General features: G+C 46.2%; 2 long non-coding RNA genes across 2 annotated transcripts in view; one reads left to right on the top strand and one right to left on the bottom strand.

The window, feature by feature from the left end:
- The window catches only part of LOC142669042 (uncharacterized), a 42,120-nt gene extending 27,766 nt beyond the window's left edge, over positions 1 to 14,354 (top strand). Inside the window, exons 2-4 of the long non-coding RNA XR_012851771.1 lie at positions 13,069 to 13,170; positions 13,320 to 13,770; positions 14,237 to 14,354. This is a non-coding gene — a long non-coding RNA (uncharacterized LOC142669042). The remainder of the gene's footprint in view (positions 1 to 13,068; positions 13,171 to 13,319; positions 13,771 to 14,236) is intronic.
- The window catches only part of LOC142669041 (uncharacterized), a 145,005-nt gene that overhangs the window by 31,146 nt on the left and 90,632 nt on the right, over positions 1 to 23,227 (bottom strand). The gene's annotated exons all lie outside the window — the stretch shown is intronic.

Below are 23,227 nucleotides of genomic sequence, written 5' to 3'. Positions count from 1 at the left end.
AAAAAAGACGACTAAGGGGGGACATGATTAACTTATATAAATATATTAATGGCACATACAAAAAATATGGTGATATCCTGTTCCTTGTAAAACCCCCTCAAAAAACAAGGGGGCACTCCCTCCGTCTGGAGAAAAAAAGGTTCAAGCTGCAGAGGCGACAAGGCTTCTTTACAGTAAGAACGGTGAATTTATGGAATAGCCTACCGCAGGAGCTGGTCACAGCAGGGACAGTAGATGGCTTTAAAAAAGGGTTAGATAATTTCCTAGAACAAAAAAATATTAGCTCCTATGTGTAGAAATTTTTCCTTCCCTTTTCCCTTCCCTTGGTTGGACTTGATGGACATGTGTCTTTTTTCAGCCGTACTAACTATGTAACTATGTAACTATGTAACACACCGTGCAATTACCGGAAATATAAAACCCCTCACACCGCGCAATCACCGGAAATATAAAACCCCTCACACCGCGCAATCACCGGAAATATAAAACCCCTCACACCGCGCAATCACCGGAAATATAAAACCCCCTCACACAGCGCAATCACCGGAAATATAAAACCCCTCACACCGCGCAATCACCGGAAATATAAAACACAACACACCGTGCAATTACCGGAAATATAAAACCCCTCACACCGCGCAATCACCGGAAATATAAAACCCCTCACACCGCGCAATCACCGGAAATATAAAACCCCTCACACCGCGCAATCACCGGAAATATAAAACCCTTCACACTGCGCAATCACCGGAAATATAAAACCCCTCACACCGCGCAATCACCGGAAATATAAACCCCCTCACACCGCGCAATCACCGGAAATATAAAACCCCTCACACCGCGCAATCACCCGAAATATAAACCCCCCACACCGCGCAATCACTGGAAATATAAACCCCCTCACACCGCGCAATCACCGGAAATATAACCCCCTCACACCGCGCAATCACCGGAAATATAAACCCCTCACACCGCGCAATCACCGGAAATATAAAACCCCCCACACCGCGCAATCACCGGAAATATAAACCCCTCACACCGCGCAATCACCGGAAATATAAAACACCTCACACCGCGCAATCACCGGAAATATAAAACCCCCCACACCGCGCAATCACCGGAAATATAAAACCCCCACACTGCGCAATCACCGGAAATATAAACCGCTCAGACCGCGCAATCACCGGAAATATAAACCCCCCCACACCGCGCAATCACCGGAAATATAAAACCACACACACCGCGCAATCACAGGAAATATAAAACCCCTCACACCGCGCAATCACCAGAAATATAAAACCCCTCACACCGCGCAATCACCGGAAATATAAACCCCTCACACCGCGCAATCACCGGAAATATAAAACCACACACACCGCGCAATCACAGGAAATATAAAACCCCTCACACCGCGCAATCACCAGAAATATAAAACCCCTCACACCGCGCAATCACCGGAAATATAACCCCTCACAACGCGCAATCACCGGAAATATAAAACCTTCACACCGCGCAATCACCGGAAACATAAACCCCCTCACACCGCGCAATCACCGGAAATATAAAACCCCCCACACACCGCGCAATCACCAGAAATATAAAACCCCCCACACCGCGCAATCACCGGAAATATAAAACTCCTCACACCGCGCAATCACCGGAAATATAAACCACCCACACCGCGCAATCACCGGAAATATAAAACACCTCACACCGCGCAATCACCGGAAATATAAACCCCTCACACCGCGCAATCACCGGAAATATAAACCCCTCACACCGCTCAATCACCGGAAATATAAAACCCCTCACACCGCGCAATCACCGGAAATATAAAACTCCCTCACACCGCGTAATCACCGGAAATATAAAACTCCCTCACACCGCGCAATCACCGGAATTATAAACCACTCACACCGCGCAATCACCGGAAATATAAACCCCTCACACCGCGCAATCACCGGAAATATAAAACCCCTCACACAGCGCAATCACCGGAAATATGACCCCTCACACCGCGCAATCACCGGAAATATGACACCACACACACCGCGCAATCACAGGAAATATAAAACCCCTCACACCGCGCAATCACCAGAAATATAAACCCCTCACACCGCGCAATCACCGGAAATATAAAACCCTCCACACCGCGCAATCACCGGAAATATAAAACCCCCACACCGCGCAATCACCGGAAATATAAACCCCTCACACCGCGCAATCACCGGAAATATAAAACCTTCACACCGCGCAATCACCAGAAACATAAACCCCCTCACACCGCGCAATCACCGGAAATATAAACCCCCCACATCGCGCAATCACCGGAAATATAAAACCCCACACACACCGCGCAATCACCAGAAATATAAAACCCCCCCACACCGCGCAATCACCGGAAATATAACACCCCTCACACCGCGCAATCACCGGAAATATAACCCCCTCACACCGCGTAATCACCGGAAATATAAAACCCCTCACACCGCGCAATCACCGGAAATATAAAACCCCTCACACCGCGCAATCACCGGAAATATAAACCCCCCACACCGCACAATCACCGGAAATATAAACCCCCCCACACCGCACAATCACCGGAAATATAAACCGCTCACACCGCGCAATCACCGGAAATATAAAACCGCTCACACCGCGCAATCACCGGAAATATAAAACCCCTCACACCGTGCAATTACCGGAAATATAAAACCCCCCCACACCGTGCAATCACCGTAAATATAAACCCCTCACACCGCGCAATCACCGGAAATATAAAACCCCCCACACCGCGCAATCACCGGAAATATAAAACCCTCCACACCGTGCAATCACCGGAAATATAAAACCCCCCACACCGCGCAATCACCGGAAATATAAAACTCCTCACACCGCGCAATCACCGGAAATATAAACCACCCACACCGCGCAATCACCGGAAATATAAAACACCTCACACCGCGCAATCACCGGAAATATAAACCCCTCACACCGCGCAATCACCGGAAATATAAACCCCTCACACCGCTCAATCACCGGAAATATAAAACCCCTCACACCGCGCAATCACCGGAAATATAAACCTCCCCCACACCGCGTAATCACCGGAAATATAAAACTCCCTCACACCGTGCAATCACCGGAATTATAAACCACTCACACCGCGCAATCACCGGAAATATAAACCCCTCACACCGCGCAATCACCGGAAATATAAAACCCCTCACACAGCGCAATCACCGGAAATATGACCCCTCACACCGCGCAATCACCGGAAATATGACACCTCTCACACCGCGCAATCACCGGAAATATAAAACCCCCCACACCGCGCAATCACCGGAAATATAAAACCCCCCACACCGCGCAATCACCGGAAATATATAACCCCCCCACACCGCGCAATCACCGGAAATATAAAACCCCTCACACCGCGCAATCACCGGAAATATAAACCCCTCACACCGCGCAATCACCGGAAATATAAAACCCTCACACCGCACAATCACCGGAAATATAAACCTTTCACACCGCGCAATCACCGGAAATATAAACCCCTCACACCGAGCAATCACCGGAAATATAAACACCTTACACCGCGCAATCACCGGAAATATAAAACCCCTCACACCGCGCAATCACCGGAAATATAAAACCCCCCACACCGCGCAATCACCGGAAATATAAAACTCCTCACACCGCGCAATCACCGGAAATATAAACCACCCACACCGCGCAATCACCGGAAATATAAAACACCTCACACCGCGCAATCACCGGAAATATAAACCCCTCACACCGCGCAATCACCGGAAATATAAACCCCTCACACCGCTCAATCACCGGAAATATAAAACCCCTCACACCGCGCAATCACCGGAAATATAAACCTCCCCCACACCGTGTAATCACCGGAAATATAAAACTCCCTCACACCGTGCAATCACCGGAATTATAAACCACTCACACCGCGCAATCACCGGAAATATAAACCCCTCACACCGCGCAATCACCGGAAATATAAAACCCCTCACACAGCGCAATCACCGGAAATATGACCCCTCACACCGCGCAATCACCGGAAATATGACACCTCTCACACCGCGCAATCACCGGAAATATAAAACCCCCCACACCGCGCAATCACCGGAAATATAAAACCCCCCACACCGCGCAATCACCGGAAATATATAACCCCCCCACACCGCGCAATCACCGGAAATATAAAACCCCTCACACCGCGCAATCACCGGAAATATAAACCCCTCACACCGCGCAATCACCGGAAATATAAAACCCTCACACCGCACAATCACCGGAAATATAAACCTTTCACACCGCGCAATCACCGGAAATATAAACCCCTCACACCGAGCAATCACCGGAAATATAAACACCTTACACCGCGCAATCACCGGAAATATAAAACCCCTCACACCGCGCAATCACCGGAAATATAAACCCCTCACACCGCGCAATCACCGGAAATATAAAACTCCTCACAACGCGCAATCACCTGAAATATAAACCCCTCACACCGCGCAATCACCGGAAATATAAAACCCCTCACACCGCGCAATCACCGGAAATATAAACCCGTCACACCGCGCAATCACCGGAAATATAAACCCCTCACACCCCGCAATCACAGGAAATATAAACCCCCTCACACTGCACAATCACCGGAAATATAAAACCCCTCACACCGCGCAATCACCGGAAATATAAAACCCCTAACACCGCGCAATCACCGGAAATATAAAACCCCTCACACCGCGCAATCACCGGAAATATAAAACTCCTCACACCGCGCAATCATCAGAAATATAAAACTCCTCACACCGCGCAATCACCGGAAATATAAAACGTTCTGTCTCACAAAATAGCGACGCAAAACGGTTTTCTTTTTTGAACAAATTTTTCTTTCCTTGTCGAAGATAAATCTCAAAATTTGGTGTCGTCGTAATCGTATTGACCCGGAGAATAAAGGTAACAAGTCATTTTCACCGCATGGTGAACGCCGCAAAAACTAAACCTAAAAATCAATAGGATTCACTGCGTTTTCCTCTATTCCAGCCCACAATTGTTTCCTCTTTCCCAGCACATTATAGGGGACAATAAAGGGGTTTTTCACGATCGGACAACTGATGACCTTCACCAGATAGGTCATCAGTATATGATCTGTGGGGGTCCGACACCCGGACTCCGCACCGATCATCTGCTCCAGCTGCCTCCGGGCACCAGAAGTCCATGCTGAAAGCAGATTCTCCGGTCACGGAATAGAGCGGTCGTGCTGCTGTGTTAAAGTGAATAGGAGCAGAGCATTTAGTTCTGCAGAACGGCCGCTGTGCAGTGGTCGGAGCCATTTGCTTCCGGCTCCAACTACTGCATACCGTTCAAAACATCCGGCAGCCGGAGCAGCTGATCTGTTCGGGGTCCGGGTGTCGGACCCCCACCATCATATACTGATGACCTATCCAGTGGAGGTCATCCGTTGTCTGATCGTGGAAAACCCCTTTTAAAATTACTTCACGTCCAGCACAAGACATGTTCTCATACGGCTATGCCAACGGAAAAACAAAAAAGTTCTGGCTTTTGGAAGGAGGGAGGAAAAATTTGAATTGGCTGCGTGTCCAAGGGGTTAAGTACATAAGAAGAGACAAACATTAATGAATGACAGACTGGTCCAGAGGGAGAGAGACCCTGCCCTCGTAGACTGCACTCTACAAGAGAAGGAGAGACCCTGCCCGTGTAGACTGCACTCTACAAGAGAAGGAGAGACCCTGCCCGCGTAGCCTGCACTCTACAAGAGAAGGAGAGACCCTGCCCACATAGACTGCACTCTACAAGAGAAGGAGAGACCCTGCCCGTGTAGACTGCACTCTACAAGAGGAGAGACCCTGCCCGCGTGGCCTGCACTCTACAAGAGAAGGAGAGACCCTGCCCACATAGACTGCACTCTACAAGAGAAGGAGAGACCCTACCCGCGTATACTGCACTCTACAAGAGAAGGAGAGACCCTGCCCGCGTAGACTGCACTCTACAAGAGAAGGAGAGACCCTGCCCGCGTAGACTGCACTCTACAAGAGAAGGAGAGACCCTGGCCACATAGACTGCACGCTACAAGAGAAGGAGAGACCCTACCCGCGTAGACTGTACTTTACAATAGGAGAGAGACCTTGCCCGCGTAGACTGCACTCTACAAGAGAAGGAGAGACCCTGCCCACATAGACTGCACGTTACAAGAGGAGAGATCCTGCCCGCGTAGACTGCACTCTACAAGAGAAGGAGAGACCCTGCCCACATAGACTGCACTCTACAAGAGAAGGAGAGATCCTGCCCACATAGACTACACTCTACAAGAGAAGGAGAGACCCTGCCCTCGTAGACTATACTCTACAAGAGAAGGAGAGACCCTGCCCGTGTAGACTGCACTCTACAAGAGAAGGAGAGATCCTGCCCACATAGACTACACTCTACAAGAGAAGGAGAGACCCTGCCCGTGTAGACTACATTCTACAAGAGAAGGAGAGACCCTGCCCGTGTAGACTGCACTCTACAAGAGAACGAGAGACCCTGCCCGTGTAGACTGCACTCTACAAGAGAAGGAGAGATCCTGCCCACATAGACTACACTCTACAAGAGAAGGAGGGACCCTGCCCACATAGACTGCACTCTACAAGAGAAGGAGAGATCCTGCCCGTGTAGACTGCACTCTACAAGAGAAGGAGAGATCCTGCCCGTGTAGACTGCACTCTACAAGAGGAGAGACCCTGCCCACATAGACTGCACTCTACAAGAGAAGGAGAGAACCTTCCCACATAGACTGCACTATACAAGAGGAGAGACCCTGCCCGCGTAGACTGCACTCTACAAGAGAAGGAGAGAACCTTCCCACATAGACTGCACTATACAAGAGGAGAGACCCTGCCCGCGTAGACTGCACTCTACAAGAGAAGGAGAGACCCTGCCCACATAGACTGCACTCTACAAGAGAAGGAGAGAACCTTCCCACATAGACTGCACTATACAAGAGGAGAGACCCTGCCCGCGTAGACTGCACTCTACAAGAGAAGGAGAGAACCTGCCCACATAGACTACACTCTACAAGAGAAGGAGAGAACTTGCCCACATAGACTGCACTCTACAATAGGAGAGACCCTGCCCGCATAGACACTACAAGAGTAGACAGTAGGTGAGGGTAGAAGCTGGTCATCCGGTGGAGTAGTGGCAGCCGGTTATTTTAGGGTGTAAGCTTTTCTGAATAGGGGGTGTTCAGGTTACTAGTGAAGGTTTGGATAGTGGGAGAGATCTGATGAGTTGGGCTAAAGAGGTCAGAATGTGGGGGAAGCACGGGAGAAATCTAGATGATGATGTGAGGAACAGATAAAATGAGAACAAAGAAGGTCTTGTGAGGACCGGAGATTATGTGTGGGAAGGTATCAGGAGATTAGGGCAGAGATGTATGGAGGGGATGGTTTGTTGACATCCTTGCATGTCATTTTTAATATGTATAACTTAATTTAGTAGGCAATGGGTGGCCAGTGACCGCAGAGGTGGAATGAGGGGACAAGGTAGATTTATCCTTGCAGCTGAGTTGAGAATGGGTAGGAGGGGTGCAATAGTGTTAGATGGGAAGCCACAGAGAAGGGTGTTGGAGTAGTCTAGACAGTAGATGATGAGGGCATATATACTAGCATTTATGTCTGTTCGAGGAAAGACTGACTTCAAGAGGTTTTTGAGGTTGAGGCAGCAAGAAGTGGTAAGCGCTTGGCTGTGCTATTTGAAATTAAGGGTTATCCCAATGCAGCGGACCTGTGAGACCGGGAAATGTGTGGAGCCATTAACTGTGATTTGATAGTTCTGGTAAGGGGGTTGAGTGAAATGGGGAAAAGATGATTCCGTTTTCTCCATGTTAATCTTAAGGAAGTGGGAGGTGAAAGAGGAGATAACTGTTAGACATTCTAGATAACAGGGAGGTAACATCAAGACCAGAGGCACTGGCGTAGCTATAGGGGTTGCAGCGGTCGCAATTGCGACCGGGCCCCGAAGCCAGGGGGCCCACGGCCCCCCGCACCACATCAATAAAAAGTTACTATAGTAACTCGGGCCGCGGGCCCCTGTTACTATAGTAACATACTTTACTTACCTTCCTGGTTCCGGATCGCAGCGGAGGTCCTGACGTCAAGCGCTGTGCGCAGCGCATGACGTCACAGCGCTATGCCGCCGCGCACAGCATCGAGACTACAGAACTCCCGCCGCGGCCGAAGAGGAAGGTAAGGTTAGCCCTGACTGGCGGGGTCTGACTCCCGGGACCCGCCAATCAGCTGTTTTGAAGGGGCCGCAGCACTCGTACGAGAGCTGCTCCCCTTCATTCCTGTCACTTCATTCCGGTCACACTGTGAAACGGTGTCGGCGATTCACAGTGTGGGCGAGTAGTGAAATGAAGGGGAAGCAGCTCTCGTACGAGTGCTGCGGCCCCTTCAAAACAGATGATTGGCGGGACCCGGGAGACACATCAGCTATTGATGGCCTATCCTGTGGATAGGCCATCAATGTTTAGGGACTGCACAACCCCTAAGCCTACGATGTAGCAGGCTTAGGGGGCCCATGAGACAGGATCACAGATTGTGTGATCCTGTCTGCTGGGTCCTGTATCTAAGCCAATCACATGGTAGGCTTAGATACATGGCCCATGCGTGATCCTGTCTGCTGGGCCCTGTATCTAAGCCTACCACACTGTAGGTTTAGATACAGGGCCCCAGCACACAGTAATCTTATACTGTATAAGATTACTGTCTGCTGGACCCTGTAACTAAGCCTACCTTGTGGTAGGCTTAGATACAGGGTCCCACAGACAGTATCACACATGGGCCCTGTATCTAAGCCTTAGGGTATGTGCACAGACACTAATTACGTCCGTAATTGACGGACGTATTTCGGCCGCAAGTACCGAACACAGTGCAGTGAGCCAGGCTCCTAGCATTATAGTTATGTACGACGCTAGGAGTCCCTGGCTCGCTGCAGGACAACTGTCCCATACTGTAAACATGTTTTCAGTACGGGACAGTTGTCCGGCAGCGAGGCAGGGACTCCTAGCGTCGTACATAAGTACGACGCTAGGAGCCCGGCTCCCTGCACTGTGTTCGGTCCGGTACTTGCGGCCGAAATACGTCCGTCAATTACGGACGTAATTAGTGTGTGTGCACATACCCTAACACATGTGTTACTAATCATTTTTTGTGTGTTTTCTTACAGGTTCGGTCGTTGGACTACGGCGGATTCCAGGACTACTTCGATGACAGCTTTTTTTTTATTAATAAAATGGTTAATGAGGGTTGTGTGTGTTTTTTTTTTTATTTCAATAAAATATTTTTTCTATGTCTTTGTGGTTTTTTTTTAAACTATATTACTACCGCCTTAGTAATGGCCGCCGGCTGATTGACAGCGTCCATTGCTAAGGCGGGACTTAGTGTTAGCTGCTGCAGAGGCTAACACTAACCCCCTTTATTACCCCGGTACCCACCGCCACCAGGGGTGCTGGGAAGAGCCGGGTACGATCCAGTACCTGACCATCTGTAGTGATGGTCGGCCACTGGGGTGGCCGCAGGCTGGTATTATCAGGAGGGGAAAGGCCAAAAACAGTGGCCCTTCCCATCCTGGTAATGCTGCCTGCTGCTGCTTTATTGTATCTGGCTGGTTATGAAAATGGGGGGGACCCCACGTAATTTATAAAAAAAAATTATTGGAAAGAACGATGTCGGGTCCCCCCCAATTTTCATAACCAGCCAGATACAACACAGCAGCAGCAGGCAGCATTACAAGGGTGGGAAGGGCCACTGTTTTTGGCCTTCCCCAGCCTAATACTACCAGCCTGCGGCCACCCCGGTGCCTGCCCGTCACTACAGATGGTCGGGTACTGGTTTGTACCCGGCTCTTCCCAGTACCCCTGGTGGCGGTGGGTACCGGGGTAATAATGGAGGTTAGTGTAGCCTCTGCACCGGCTAACATTAAGCCTCGCCTTAGTAATGGAGATTGTCAATCAGCCAGCGGCCATTACTAAGGCGGTGATAATAAAGTTTAAAAAGATACAAGCACATAGAAAAAATATTTTATTGAAATAAAAAAACACAACCCTCATTAACCATTTTATTGAGAATAAAAGAAACGCCGTCATTGAAGTCCTCGTATCCGAAGTCCAACAACCGAACCTGTAAAAAAAAACACAAACACACAAAAATAATCAGTAACACATAAAGAAACAAAATTATTATTCTTACCTATCCTGGGTCCAGCGCTGGAGCCGCAATGTCAGCGAGCTGGGCCCTGTATCTAATCCTATCATGTGTGATACAGTCTGCTGAGCTGTGTATCTAATCCAATCATGTATGATACTGTCTGCTGGGCCCTATATCTAATCCGATCATGTGTGATACTGTCTGCTGAGCCACTGTATCTAATCCTATCATGTGTGATACTGTCTGCTGAGCCACTGTATCTAATCCTATCATGTGTGGTACTGTCTGCTGAGCCACTGTATCTAATCCTATCATGTGTGATACTGTCTGCTGAGCCACTGTATCTAATCCTATCATGTGTGGTACTGTCTGCTGAGCCACTGTATCTAATCCTATCATGTGTGGTACTGTCTGCTGAGCCACTGTATCTAATCCTATCATGTGTGATACTGTCTGCTGGGCCACTGTATCTAATCCTATCATGTGTGATACTGTCTGCTCAGCCACTGTATCTAATCCTATCCATAGTTTATAGGGTCGTAGTGCTATAGATATGCTATGCTGTCTCATATACACACTTTTTTTTGGGGCGGACACATATGTATTGGGGCTATTTCCCGGACATTTTAAGCCCTGAGGGTATGTTCACACGGCAGCGTCCGTTACGGCTGAAATTACCGTGCTGTTTTCAGGAGAAAACAGAACCGTAATTTCAGCCGTAATGGCATGTGCAGGCGTCTTTTGCTGCGTCCATTACGGAAGTAATTGAAGCTGGTTTTCCATGGAGTCCATGGAAAACGGCTCCATTTACGTCTGAAGAACTGACAGGCACTTTTTTACGCGCCGCCTTTTGACAGCGGCGCGTAAAAAAAATGACCGTCGGCACAGAACATCGTAAGACCCATTCAAATGAGTGGGCAGATGTTTGCCGACGCTTTTGAGCCGCATTTTCGGACGTAATTCAATGCTAAAACGCCCGAATTACGTCCGTAAATAGTGTGTGTGTGAACCCAGCCTTAGTGACGCCCCGGCTGCTAGTGCTGCATTGTTGGGTCACTTAGGAGACCCAGCGATGCAGCTGAAAGCGGACCGTCGGCCATGAGAAGTTTGCGGGGGGGGGGGCCCAGTAAGAATTTTTGCATCGGGGCCCATGAGCCTCTAGCTACGCCCCTGACCAGAGGTAAATTTGACCAAAGATTTAGATGGAGAAAAGTAAGGGATCCAGAACACTGAGACCCATGAGGGAGCGATAGTAAATCTTTAGTTGGTAAGGTATGAGGAGATCCAGGAGAGGGCCAAGTCTGTGATGTCAAGGGACTAGAGAATTTGTATCAGGAGGGTGTGATCGACTGTGCCGAAGGTGGTGGACAGGTCTAGAAGGAGGAGCACAGAGTAATGTAGAAGCAGAGGACAGGTCTAGAAGGAGGAGCACAGAGTAATGTAGAAGCAGAGGACAGGTCTAGAAGAAGGAGGAGCACAGAGTAATGTAGAAGCAGAGGACAGGTCTAGAAGAAGGAGGAGCACAGAGTAATGTAGAAGCAGAGGACAGGTCTAGAAGAAGGAGGAGCACAGAGTAATGTAGAAGCAGAGGACAGGTCTAGAAGGAGGAGCACAGAGTAATGTAGAAGCAGAGGACAGGTCTAGAAGGAGGAGCACAGAGTAATGTAGAAGCAGAGGACAGGTCTAGAAGAAGGAGGAGCACAGAGTAATGTAGAAGCAGAGGACAGGTCTAGAAGAAGGAGGAGCACAGAGTAATGTAGAAGCAGAGGACAGGTCTAGAAGGAGGAGCACAGAGTAATGTAGAAGCAGAGGACAGGTCTAGAAGGAGGAGCACAGAGTAATGTAGAAGCAGAGGACAGGTCTAGAAGAAGGAGGAGCACAGAGTAATGTAGAAGCAGAGGACAGGTCTAGAAGGAGGAGCACAGAGCAATGTAGAAGCAGAGGACAGGTCTAGAAGGAGAAGCACAGAGTAATGTAGAAGCAGAGGACAGGTCTAGAAGGAGGAGCACAGAGCAATGTAGAAGCAGAGGACAGGTCTAGAAGAAGGAGGAGCACAGAGTAATGTAGAAGCAGAGGACAGGTCTAGAAGGAGAGGCACAGAGTAATGTAGAAGCAGAGGACAGGTCTAGAAGGAGGAGCACAGAGTAATGTAGAAGCAGAGGACAGGTCTAGAAGGAGGAGCACAGAGTAATGTAGAAGCAGAGGACAGGTCTAGAAGGAGGAGCACAGAGTAATGTAGAAACAGAGGACAGGTCTAGAAGGAGGAGCACAGAGTAATGTAGAAGCAGAGGACAGGTCTAGAAGGAGCACAGAATAATGAAGAAGTGGGGGAACAGGTTTAAAAGGAAAAGCACCAAGTAATGTAGACGATGGAGGACAGGTCACGCTTTACAGAAGTCTGTGTGTAAGATGTGACCTCTAAGTGATAAGATGATGCAGAGATCCTGCACACCCAGCACAATACATGCTGCTACCTCACACTAAACTACCAGGACATACACACTGTATTGGTGGGACGTACTGCGCATGCACACTGGTCTGGCGGGACCTTCCGCGCCTGCGCACTGGTCTGGCGGGACCTTCCGCGCCTGCGCACTGGTCTGGCGGGACCTTCCGCGCCTGCCCACTGGTCTGGCGGGACCTTCCGCGCCTGCCCACTGGTCTGGCGGGACCTTCCGCTCCTGCCCACTGGTCTGGCGGGACCTTCCGCACATGCTCGCAGGACTGGCGGGACCTTCCGCACATGCTCGCAGGACTGGCGGGACCTTCTGCACATTCACACGTGACCGCTGGTTCCCAATAACCATGGTTAGTATCTGTCTTTCAGATGTGAATAAAGTTACTATCCGGTAAAATAATCTACAAGGAAAAGGGGAATACTATAATAATTAAGAATTTTAGATGTCTCTGAAGATCCAGGATCTCTGAGGTAACTTCTAATATCTGTAAAAACTTATATTAGGGGTGTATTCATTCATAAAGGGCATCTGTCACACTGACCACCAGTCTGATCTGTTGGCAGCAGATTATATAGCAGGAGGACCTGAGCAGATTGTGTCTCTCCATTCTTTTCTATAGGAGCTACGGAAACCGCCTAACAAGGCCACCCAGAGGTGGAGCCGCATCTATCAGACATTTCTGGCATATCCTGGGGAGAGTTGTCCGTGTTGGGAATACCCCTTTATTCCATGTGGTGACGGCTCTTAGAAGATGTTTCTCTCAATGATGAATAAGTGAGGTTCTGTATGTCACACGTGATGATGTCCCCTGTATGATCTCCATCTTCTCCTTTCTTCATAAAGACGTCTGCAGTACTAGATCCTCCAGTTCCTCCAGTTTTCTCATCTTCTCCTTTCTTCCTAAAGACGTCTGCAGTACTAGATCCTCCAGTTCCTCCAGTTTTCTCATCTTCTCCTCCACAACGTTCCTTCTCCTGAATGACCCACCAAGGATGGACAAGCACAGGAATGAGATGAGCAGAAGAATATTAGACTTCACCTTGGAGATCATCTACCTGTTGAGCGGAGAGGTAAACTTTTCTACATTATAGAACAAGTCCCACATAGGGAAGGGACAATACATAATAGGAATAATCCAGTGTCCTGTATAACAACGTCCAGATCTTCCAAGTGACGTCAAGAAGCTGAAGGTCAGCCACCAATATGGTCAGTTATGTGTCATGTCACCAATGCTGCAATAGTAATGTTGTAGAGCAATGAGAATGACCAGGAACCAGGAGGATCAGGATGACCTCTATATAGAAACATAGGAGATGACGGCAGGAGGAGAGCACATGGTCCATCTAGTCCCCCCAATATTATTTCCTTTTTAGTTTTGGCCTCGTTCTATTTTCTCAATGTCTTTTTGTAGGTGAGGTCTCCAGTATTACAGATGTGGGGGCACTAGAGGTCTATACAGCGGGGTCACAATCTCCCTCTTTCTACTGAGGGGGGAATACTGTGTTCAGTTCTCTAAGTGTCTCTCTCCATACACAGGAGTACACAATAGTGAAGAAGACATCGGGTGACTGTACGACTCCCATCATCCATGAGTCAGGAGGATGGAGCAGTAGTCCCATCACAGAGCCTCCCCCTCACTCCCGGATACATGAGAAGAAGATCTTAGAACTGATCTACAAGATGACTGAGCTGCTGACTGGAGAGGTGACACTGCTGGGAATGCTGGGAAATTCTACAGTAACAGCACTGGAGGTGTCTGGGTAATAGTTACATAGTTACATAGTTAGTACGGCTGAAAAAAGACACATGTCCATCAAGTCCAACCAAGGGAAGGGAAAAGGGAAGTAAAAATTTCTACACATAGGAGCTAATATTTTTTTGTTCTAGGAAATTATCTAACCCTTTTTTAAAGCCATCTACTGTCCCTGCTGTGACCAGCTCCTGCGGTAGGCTATTCCATAAATTCACCGTTCTTACTGTAAAGAAGCCTTGTCGCCTCTGCAGCTTGAACCTTTTTTTCTCCAGACGGAGGGAGTGCCCCCTTGTTTTTTGAGGGGGTTTTACAAGGAACAGGATATCACCATATTTTTTGTATGTGCCATTAATATATTTATATAAGTTAATCATGTCCCCCCTTAGTCGTCTTTTTTCAAGGCTAAATAGGTTTAATTCTTTCAATCTTTCCTCATAACTTAAATTCTCCATGCCCCTTATTAGCTTCGTTGCTCTTCTTTGTATTTTTTCCAACTCCAGGGCATCCTTTCTATGAACTGGAGCCCAGAACTGAACTGCATATTCTAGATGGGGCCTCACTAATGCTTTGTAAAGTGGCAATATTACATCTCTGTCCCGCGAGTCCATGCCTCTTTTAATACACGACAATATCTTGCTGGCCTTTGAAGCAGCTGATTGACACTGCATGCTGTTATTGAGTTTATGATTTACAAGAACACCCAGATCCTTCTCAACAAGTGAATCCGCCAGTGTAGCTCCCCCTAGGACATATGATGCATGCAGGTTGTTGGTACCCAGATGCATAACTTTACATTTATCTACATTAAACTTCATTTGCCAAGTGGACGCCCAAACACTTAGTTTGTTTAAATCTGCCTGTAATTCATGAACATCTTCCATAGTCTGAACTATATTACATAGCTTGGTGTCATCTGCAAAAATAGAAATAGTGCTATTAATCCCATCCTCTATATCATTAATAAATAAGTTGAATAATAGTGGTCCCAGCACTGAACCCTGGGGTACACCACTTATAACCGGTGACCATTCAGAGAAGGAATCATTGACCACAACTCTCTGGATACGGTCCTTGAGCCAATTCTCAATCCAATTACAAACTATATTTTCTAAACCTATAGTCCGTAATTTACCCATTAGGCGTCTATGGGGGACAGTGTCAAATGCCTTTGCAAAGTCCAAAAACACTAAATCCACAGCGGCCCCTCTGTCTAGACTTCTGCTCACCTCTTCATAAAAACAGATTAGGTTAGTTTGACAACTTCTGTCCTTAGTAAAACCGTGCTGGCTGTCACTTATAATGCTATTTATTGTCACATAATCCTGTATATAGTCCCTCAATAGCCCCTCAAACATTTTCCCCACGATGGATGTTAAGCTTACTGGTCTATAATTACCCGGGGAAGACCTAGAGCCCTTTTTGAAAATAGGCACCACATTTGCCCTGCGCCAGTCCCTTGGCACTATACCAGTCACTAGAGATTCTCTGAATATTATGAAAAGGGGGACAGAAATAACTGAACTAAGCTCTTTAAGAATTCTAGGGTGTAACCCATCTGGTCCCGGAGCCTTGTGCACATTTATTTTATTTAATTTAGCTTGGACCATCTCTACATTCATCCAATTCAGTATATCAACTGATATATTAACAGCACTGGCACCGGCTACATCAGCTGCTCTTTCTTCTGTTGTATATACAGAGCTAAAGAACCCATTTAGTAACTCTGCCTTCTCTTGATCCCCTGTGATCAACTCCCCATTACCATTATCTAGGGGTCCTACATGTTCAGACCTTGGCTTTTTTGCATTTATATGCTTGAAGAATTTTTTAGGATTTGTTTTACTATCCTTGGCCACCTGCCTTTCATTTTGTATTTTTGCTAATTTTATTACATTTTTACAGATTTTATTAAGCTCTTTATATTTTACAAAGGCTACAGCTGTACCCTCAGATTTGTATTTTTTAAATGCCCTTTTTTTGTCATGTATTGCCCCTTTCACAGAAGGTGTAAGCCATGTGGGGTTTAATTTTAGTCGTTTATACTTGTTACCTATAGGAATACATTTTGCACTATAATAACTCAAAGTAGATTTGAAAATCTCCCATTTATCATTTGTTCCATTATTTGACATTAGTTCTTCCCAGTCCATATCCTGAATTGCAGCCCTCATCCTGGGGAAATTGGCTTTCTTAAAATTAAATGTTTTTGCCCTCCCAGCCTGCGTTTGTTTTTTACAGTATAGGTAAAATGTAACTATATTGTGATCACTGTTACCGAGGTTTTCACGAACATTGACATTCCCAACAAGATCTGCATTATTAGAAATGACCAGATCCAACAGAGCTTCACCTCTAGTCGGGTCTTCCACAAACTGGCCCATAAAATTTTCCTGCAACAGGTTGAGGAAATGTCTCCCCTTTGCAGTTGAAGCCGAACCATGACACCAATTAATATCCCGGAAATTAAAATCTCCCATTATCACTACAGTACCCGCCTGTGCAGCCCGCTCCATCTGTTTATATAGCTGAACTTCCATCTCCTCAGTTATATTGGGGGGTCTATAGATTACACCAAAAGTAATTTTTTCAGTGTTTACCTCCCTTTCTAGTTCCACCCACAAGGTTTCAACCTCCTCACAGTCTTCACCCACTATTGTCTCTTTCACACTCGCCTTCATATCACTTCTCACATACAGACATACACCACCACCTTTCCTATTTGTCCTGTCTTTACGAAAAAGTGTAAAACCCTGTAGATTTACAGCCCAGTCATGTGAAGAGTCCAGCCATGTTTCAGCAACACCAACTATATCTATATTTTCTTCCAGTATCAAGGCCTCCAGCTCCCCCATTTTACTTGCTAGACTTCTGGCATTTGTGAACATACACTTTAACTTGCCTGTCAGTTTTTCACTTTTATTATCAGAAATGTGATTTGACATTAATCGGTCCTTTTTATTTACACTGATGTTTTGTAACGAAAGGATCTCCTTATCCTGTTGTCTAGTCCTCTCCCCACATTCTGTTTCTCCCCCCACCAATATAGTCTGACCCCTCTCTAACCTGGCTACCCCTTTTTTTTCTACATTGACCTCCCTCCTCAGCCCTAGTTTAAATACTCCGCCACCCCAGCTAGAATTCTCTCCCCCAGCACAGCGGACCCCCTTCCATTTAGGTGCAAATCATCTGCAGAATACAGTTTGTACCCCAATGAAAAGTCAGCCCAGTGCTCTAGGAACCCAAATCCTTCTCCTCTACACCAAGACTTCAGCCATGCATTTAACTCCCTAAGCTCCCGCTGTCTTTCCTGTGATGCGCATGGCACAGGCAGTATTCCTGAGAATACAACCTTGGAGGTCCTTCCCTTCAGCTTGTAGCCTAGTTCTTTAAAATTATTCTTAAGGCTCCTCCACCTACCATTTATTCTGTCGTTGGTACCGACATGGACCACGACAGCTGGATCATCACCAGCCCCTCCCAGCAATTTGTCCACCCGTTCCACCACATGCCGAACCCTGGCACCAGGGAGACAGCAAACCATTCGGTTGAGGTGGTCTTGGCGACAAATAATTCTATCCGTCTTCCTGATTATAGAATCCCCTACGACTATCAATTGTCTTGGCTTACCTGCATTACCATCCCGCCGACTACTAGCTGGGCTGTTCTCCCGGCTGTTAGGGAGATCAGTATCCACTAGGGCTGCCATTTCTGAGACTGACACCCTCGCATCATCACCCAACTTGGCAATATTGCCTGGAATGTCAGAAACCGGATCGGCCTTCCTTGTCTTTGACCCCTTTCTACTGCCCCTAACTACATTAACCCAGCTACTTACCTGATCCTGCTCACCCATGTCTTCACCCTCCAGTTGTAACCCACTAACTGCATGCTCTGTGAGCAGCAAGCTCCGTTCAAAATTGTCTATCCTCCTCAGTGTTGCATTCTGCTCCTCCAGATCTCTAATACGAGCTTCCAGGTGAACAACATGCTCACATCTGCCACAGAGATATTCACCCTGGAACTCCGGCTCCAGTCGTGCATACATATGGCAAACTGTGCACTGAAGAAAACCTCCAATCTTGCTGTCCATTATCCCAGTTACAAAAAAACAGCGAACAGGTGTTAACCAAAAAGATAAAGAAGTAGAAGAGCACTTACTTGGGCTTTAACTCCTCTTTTGAACTCCGGTTTTTGGAACTCCACTTAATATACAAACCACTTGCTATTCAAGGCACAGAGCAGAGTGTAATAATCTGCAGAATATATCACTCTGTATCTGTCAGTAGAGGACAGAGCAATGTTCTGCAGATCTGTAGACAGGTCAGTGGTGTAATAATCTGCAGAATATATCACTATGTATCTGTCAGTAGAGGACAGAGCAATGTTCTGCAGATCTCTAGAGAGGTCAGTGGTGTAATAATCTGCAGAATATATCACTCTGTATCTGTCAGGAGGTGGAGAGGACAGAGCAATGTTCTGCAGGTCTGTAGAGAGGTCAGTGGTGTAATAATCTGCAGAATATATCACTCTGTATCTGTCAGTAGAGGACAGAGCAATGTTCTGCAGATCTGTAGAGAGGTCAGTGGTGTAATAATCTGCAGAATATATCACTCTGTATCTGTCAGTAGAGGACAGAGCAATGTTCTGCAGATATCTAGAGAGGTCAGTGGTGTAATAATCTGCAGAATATATCACTCTGTATCTGTCAGGAGGTGGAGAGGACAGAGCAATGTTCTGCAGATCTGTAGAGAGGTCAGTGGTGTAATAATCTGCAGAATATATCACTCTGTATCTGTCAGTAGAGGACAGAGCAATGTTCTGCAGATCTGTAGAGAGGTCAGTGGTGTAATAATCTGCAGAATATATCACTATGTATCTGTCAGTAGAGGACAGAGCAATGTTCTGCAGATCTGTAGACAGGTCAGTGGTGTAATAATCTGCAGAATATATCACTCTGTATCTGTCAGTAGAGGACAGAGCAATGTTCTGCAGATCTGTAGAGAGGTCAGTGGTGTAATAATCTGCAGAATATATCACTATGTATCTGTCAGGAGGTGGAGAGGACAGAGCAATGTTCTGCAGATCTGTAGAGAGGTCAGTGGTGTAATAATCTGCAGAATATATCACTCTGTATCTGTCAGGAGGTGGAGAGGACAGAGCAATGTTCTGCAGATCTGTAGAGAGGTCAGTGGTGTAATACTCTGCAGAATATATCACTCTGTATCTGTCAGTAGAGGACAGAGCAATGTTCTGCAGATCTGTAGAGAGGTCAGTGGTGTAATAATCTGCAGAATATATCACTATGTATCTGTCAGGAGGTGGAGAGGACAGGGCAATGTTCTGCAGATCTGTAGAGAGGTCAGTGGTGTAATAATCTGCAGAATATATCACTATGTATCTGTCAGTAGAGGACAGAGCAATGTTCTGCAGATCTGTAGAGAGGTCAGTGGTGTAATAATCTGCAGAATATATCACTCTGTATCTGTCAGTAGGGGACAGAGCAATGTTCTGCAGATCTGTAGAGAGGTCAGTGGTGTAATAATCTGCAGAATATATCACTCTGTATCTGTCAGTAGAGGACAGAGCAATGTTCTGCAGATCTGTAGAGAAGTCAGTGGTGTAATAATCTGCAGAATATATCACTCTGTATCTGTCAGTAGAGGACAGAGCAATGTTCTGCAGGTCTGTAGAGAGGTCAGTGGTGTAATAATCTGCAGAATATATCACTCTGTATCTGTCAGGAGGTGGAGAGGACAGAGCAATGTTCTGCAGATCTGTAGACAGGTCAGTGGTGTAATAATCTGCAGAATATATCACTATGTATCTGTCAGTAGAGGACAGAGCAATGTTCTGGAGATCTGTAGAGAGGTCAGTGGTGTAATAATCTGCAGAATATATCACTATGTATCTGTCAGTAGAGGACAGAGCAATGTTCTGCAGATCTGTAGAGAGGTCAGTGGTGTAATAATCTGCAGAATATATCACTATGTATCTGTCAGGAGGTGGAGAGGACAGAGCAATGTTCTGCAGATCTGTAGAGAGGTCAGTGGTGTAATAATCTGCAGAATATATCACTATGTATCTGTCAGTAGAGGACAGAGCAATGTTCTGCAGATCTGTAGAGAGGTCAGTGGTGTAATAATCTGCAGAATATATCACTCTGTATCTGTCAGTAGAGGACAGAGCAATGTTCTGCAGATCTGTAGAGAGGTCAGTGGTGTAATAATCTGCAGAATATATCACTCTGTATCTGTCAGTAGAGGACAGAGCAATGTTCTGCAGATCTGTAGAGAGGTCAGTGGTGTAATAATCTGCAGAATATATCACTCTGTATCTGTCAGTAGAGGACAGAGCAATGTTCTGCAGATATCTAGAGAGGTCAGTGGTGTAATAATCTGCAGAATATATCACTCTGTATCTGTCAGTAGAGGACAGAGCAATGTTCTGCAGATATCTAGAGAGGTCAGTGGTGTAATAATCTGCAGAATATATCACTCTGTATCTGTCAGTAGAGGACAGAGCAATGTTCTGCAGATCTGTAGAGAGGTCAGTGGTGTAATAATCTGCAGAATATATCACTATGTATCTGTCAGTAGAGGACAGAGCAATGTTCTGCAGATCTGTAGACAGGTCAGTGGTGTAATAATCTGCAGAATATATCACTATGTATCTGTCAGTAGAGGACAGAGCAATGTTCTGCAGATCTGTAGAGAGGTCAGTGGTGTAATAATCTGCAGAATATATCACTATGTATCTGTCAGTAGAGGACAGAGCAATGTTCTGCAGATCTGTAGAGGTCAGTGGTGTAATAATCTGCAGAATATATCACTATGTATCTGTCAGTAGAGGACAGAGCAATGTTCTGCAGATCTGTAGAGAGGTCAGTGGTGTAATAATCTGCAGAATATATCACTCTGTATCTGTCAGGAGGTGGAGAGGACAGAGCAATGTTCTGCAGATCTGTAGAGAGGTCAGTGGTGTAATAATCTGCAGAATATATCACTCTGTATCTGTCAGTAGAGGACAGAGCAATGTTCTGCAGATCTGTAGAGAGGTCAGTGGTGTAATAATCTGCAGAATATATCACTATGTATCTGTCAGTAGAGGACAGAGCAATGTTCTGCAGATCTGTAGAGAGGTCAGTGGTGTAATAATCTGCAGAATATATCACTATGTATCTGTCAGTAGAGGACAGAGCAATGTTCTGCAGATCTGTAGACAGGTCAGTGGTGTAATAATCTGCAGAATATATCACTCTGTATCTGTCAGTAGAGGACAGAGCAATGTTCTGCAGATCTGTAGAGAGGTCAGTGGTGTAATAATCTGCAGAATATATCACTATATATCTGTCAGTAGAGGACAGAGCAATGTTCTGCAGATCTGTAGAGAGGTCAGTGGTGTAATAGTCTGCAGAATATATCACTATGTATCTGTCAGTAGAGGACAGAGCAATGTTCTGCAGATCTGTAGACAGGTCAGTGGTGTAATAATCTGCAGAATATATCACTCTGTATCTGTCAGTAGAGGACAGAGCAATGTTCTGCAGATCTGTAGAGAGGTCAGTGGTGTAATAATCTGCAGAATATATCACTATGTATCTGTCAGTAGAGGACAGAGCAATGTTCTGCAGATCTGTAGAGAGGTCAGTGGTGTAATAATCTGCAGAATATATCACTCTGTATCTGTCAGTAGAGGACAGAGCAATGTTCTGCAGATCTGTAGACAGGTCAGTGGTGTAATAATCTGCAGAATATATCACTATGTATCTGTCAGTAGAAGACAGAGCAATGTTCTGCAGATATCTAGAGAGGTCAGTGGTGTAATAATCTGCAGAATATATCACTGTATCTGTCAGTAGAGGACAGAGCAATGTTCTGCAGATCTGTAGAGAGGTCAGTGGTGTAATAATCTGCAGAATATATCACTCTGTATCTGTCAGTAGAGGACAGAGCAATGTTCTGCAGATCTGTAGAGAGGTCAGTGGTGTAATAATCTGCAGAATATATCACTATGTATCTGTCAGTAGAGGACAGAGCAATGTTCTGCAGATCTGTAGACAGGTCAGTGGTGTAATAATCTGCAGAATATATCACTCTGTATCTGTCAGTAGAGGACAGAGCAATGTTCTGCAGATCTGTAGACAGGTCAGTGGTGTAATAATCTGCAGAATATATCACTCTGTATCTGTCAGTAGAGGACAGAGCAATGTTCTGCAGATCTGTAGAGAGGTCAGTGGTGTAATAATCTGCAGAATATATCACTATGTATCTGTCAGTAGAGGACAGAGCAATGTTCTGCAGATCTGTAGAGAGGTCAGTGGTGTAATAATCTGCAGAATATATCACTCTGTATCTGTCAGTAGAGGACAGAGCAATGTTCTGCAGATCTGTAGAGAGGTCAGTGGTGTAATAATCTGCAGAATATATCACTCTGTATCTGTCAGTAGAGGACAGAGCAATGTTCTGCAGATATCTAGAGAGGTCAGTGGTGTAATAATCTGCAGAATATATCACTCTGTATCTGTCAGGAGAGGACAGAGCAATGTTCTGCAGATCTGTAGAGAGGTCAGTGGTGTAATAATCTGCAGAATATATCACTATGTATCTGTCAGTAGAGGACAGAGCAATGTTCTGCAGATCTGTAGAGAGGTCAGTGGTGTAATAATCTGCAGAATATATCACTCTGTATCTGTCAGGAGGTGGAGAGGACAGAGCAATGTTCTGCAGATCTGTAGAGAGGTCAGTGGTGTAATACTCTGCAGAATATATCACTCT

Source organism: Rhinoderma darwinii (genome assembly GCF_050947455.1).
Source record: "Rhinoderma darwinii isolate aRhiDar2 chromosome 1 unlocalized genomic scaffold, aRhiDar2.hap1 SUPER_1_unloc_14, whole genome shotgun sequence".
Classification (NCBI taxonomy): Eukaryota; Metazoa; Chordata; class Amphibia; order Anura; family Rhinodermatidae; genus Rhinoderma; species Rhinoderma darwinii.
The sequence above is the reverse complement of the archived record's forward strand: the minus strand, read 5'-3'. Positions and strand labels throughout refer to the sequence as shown.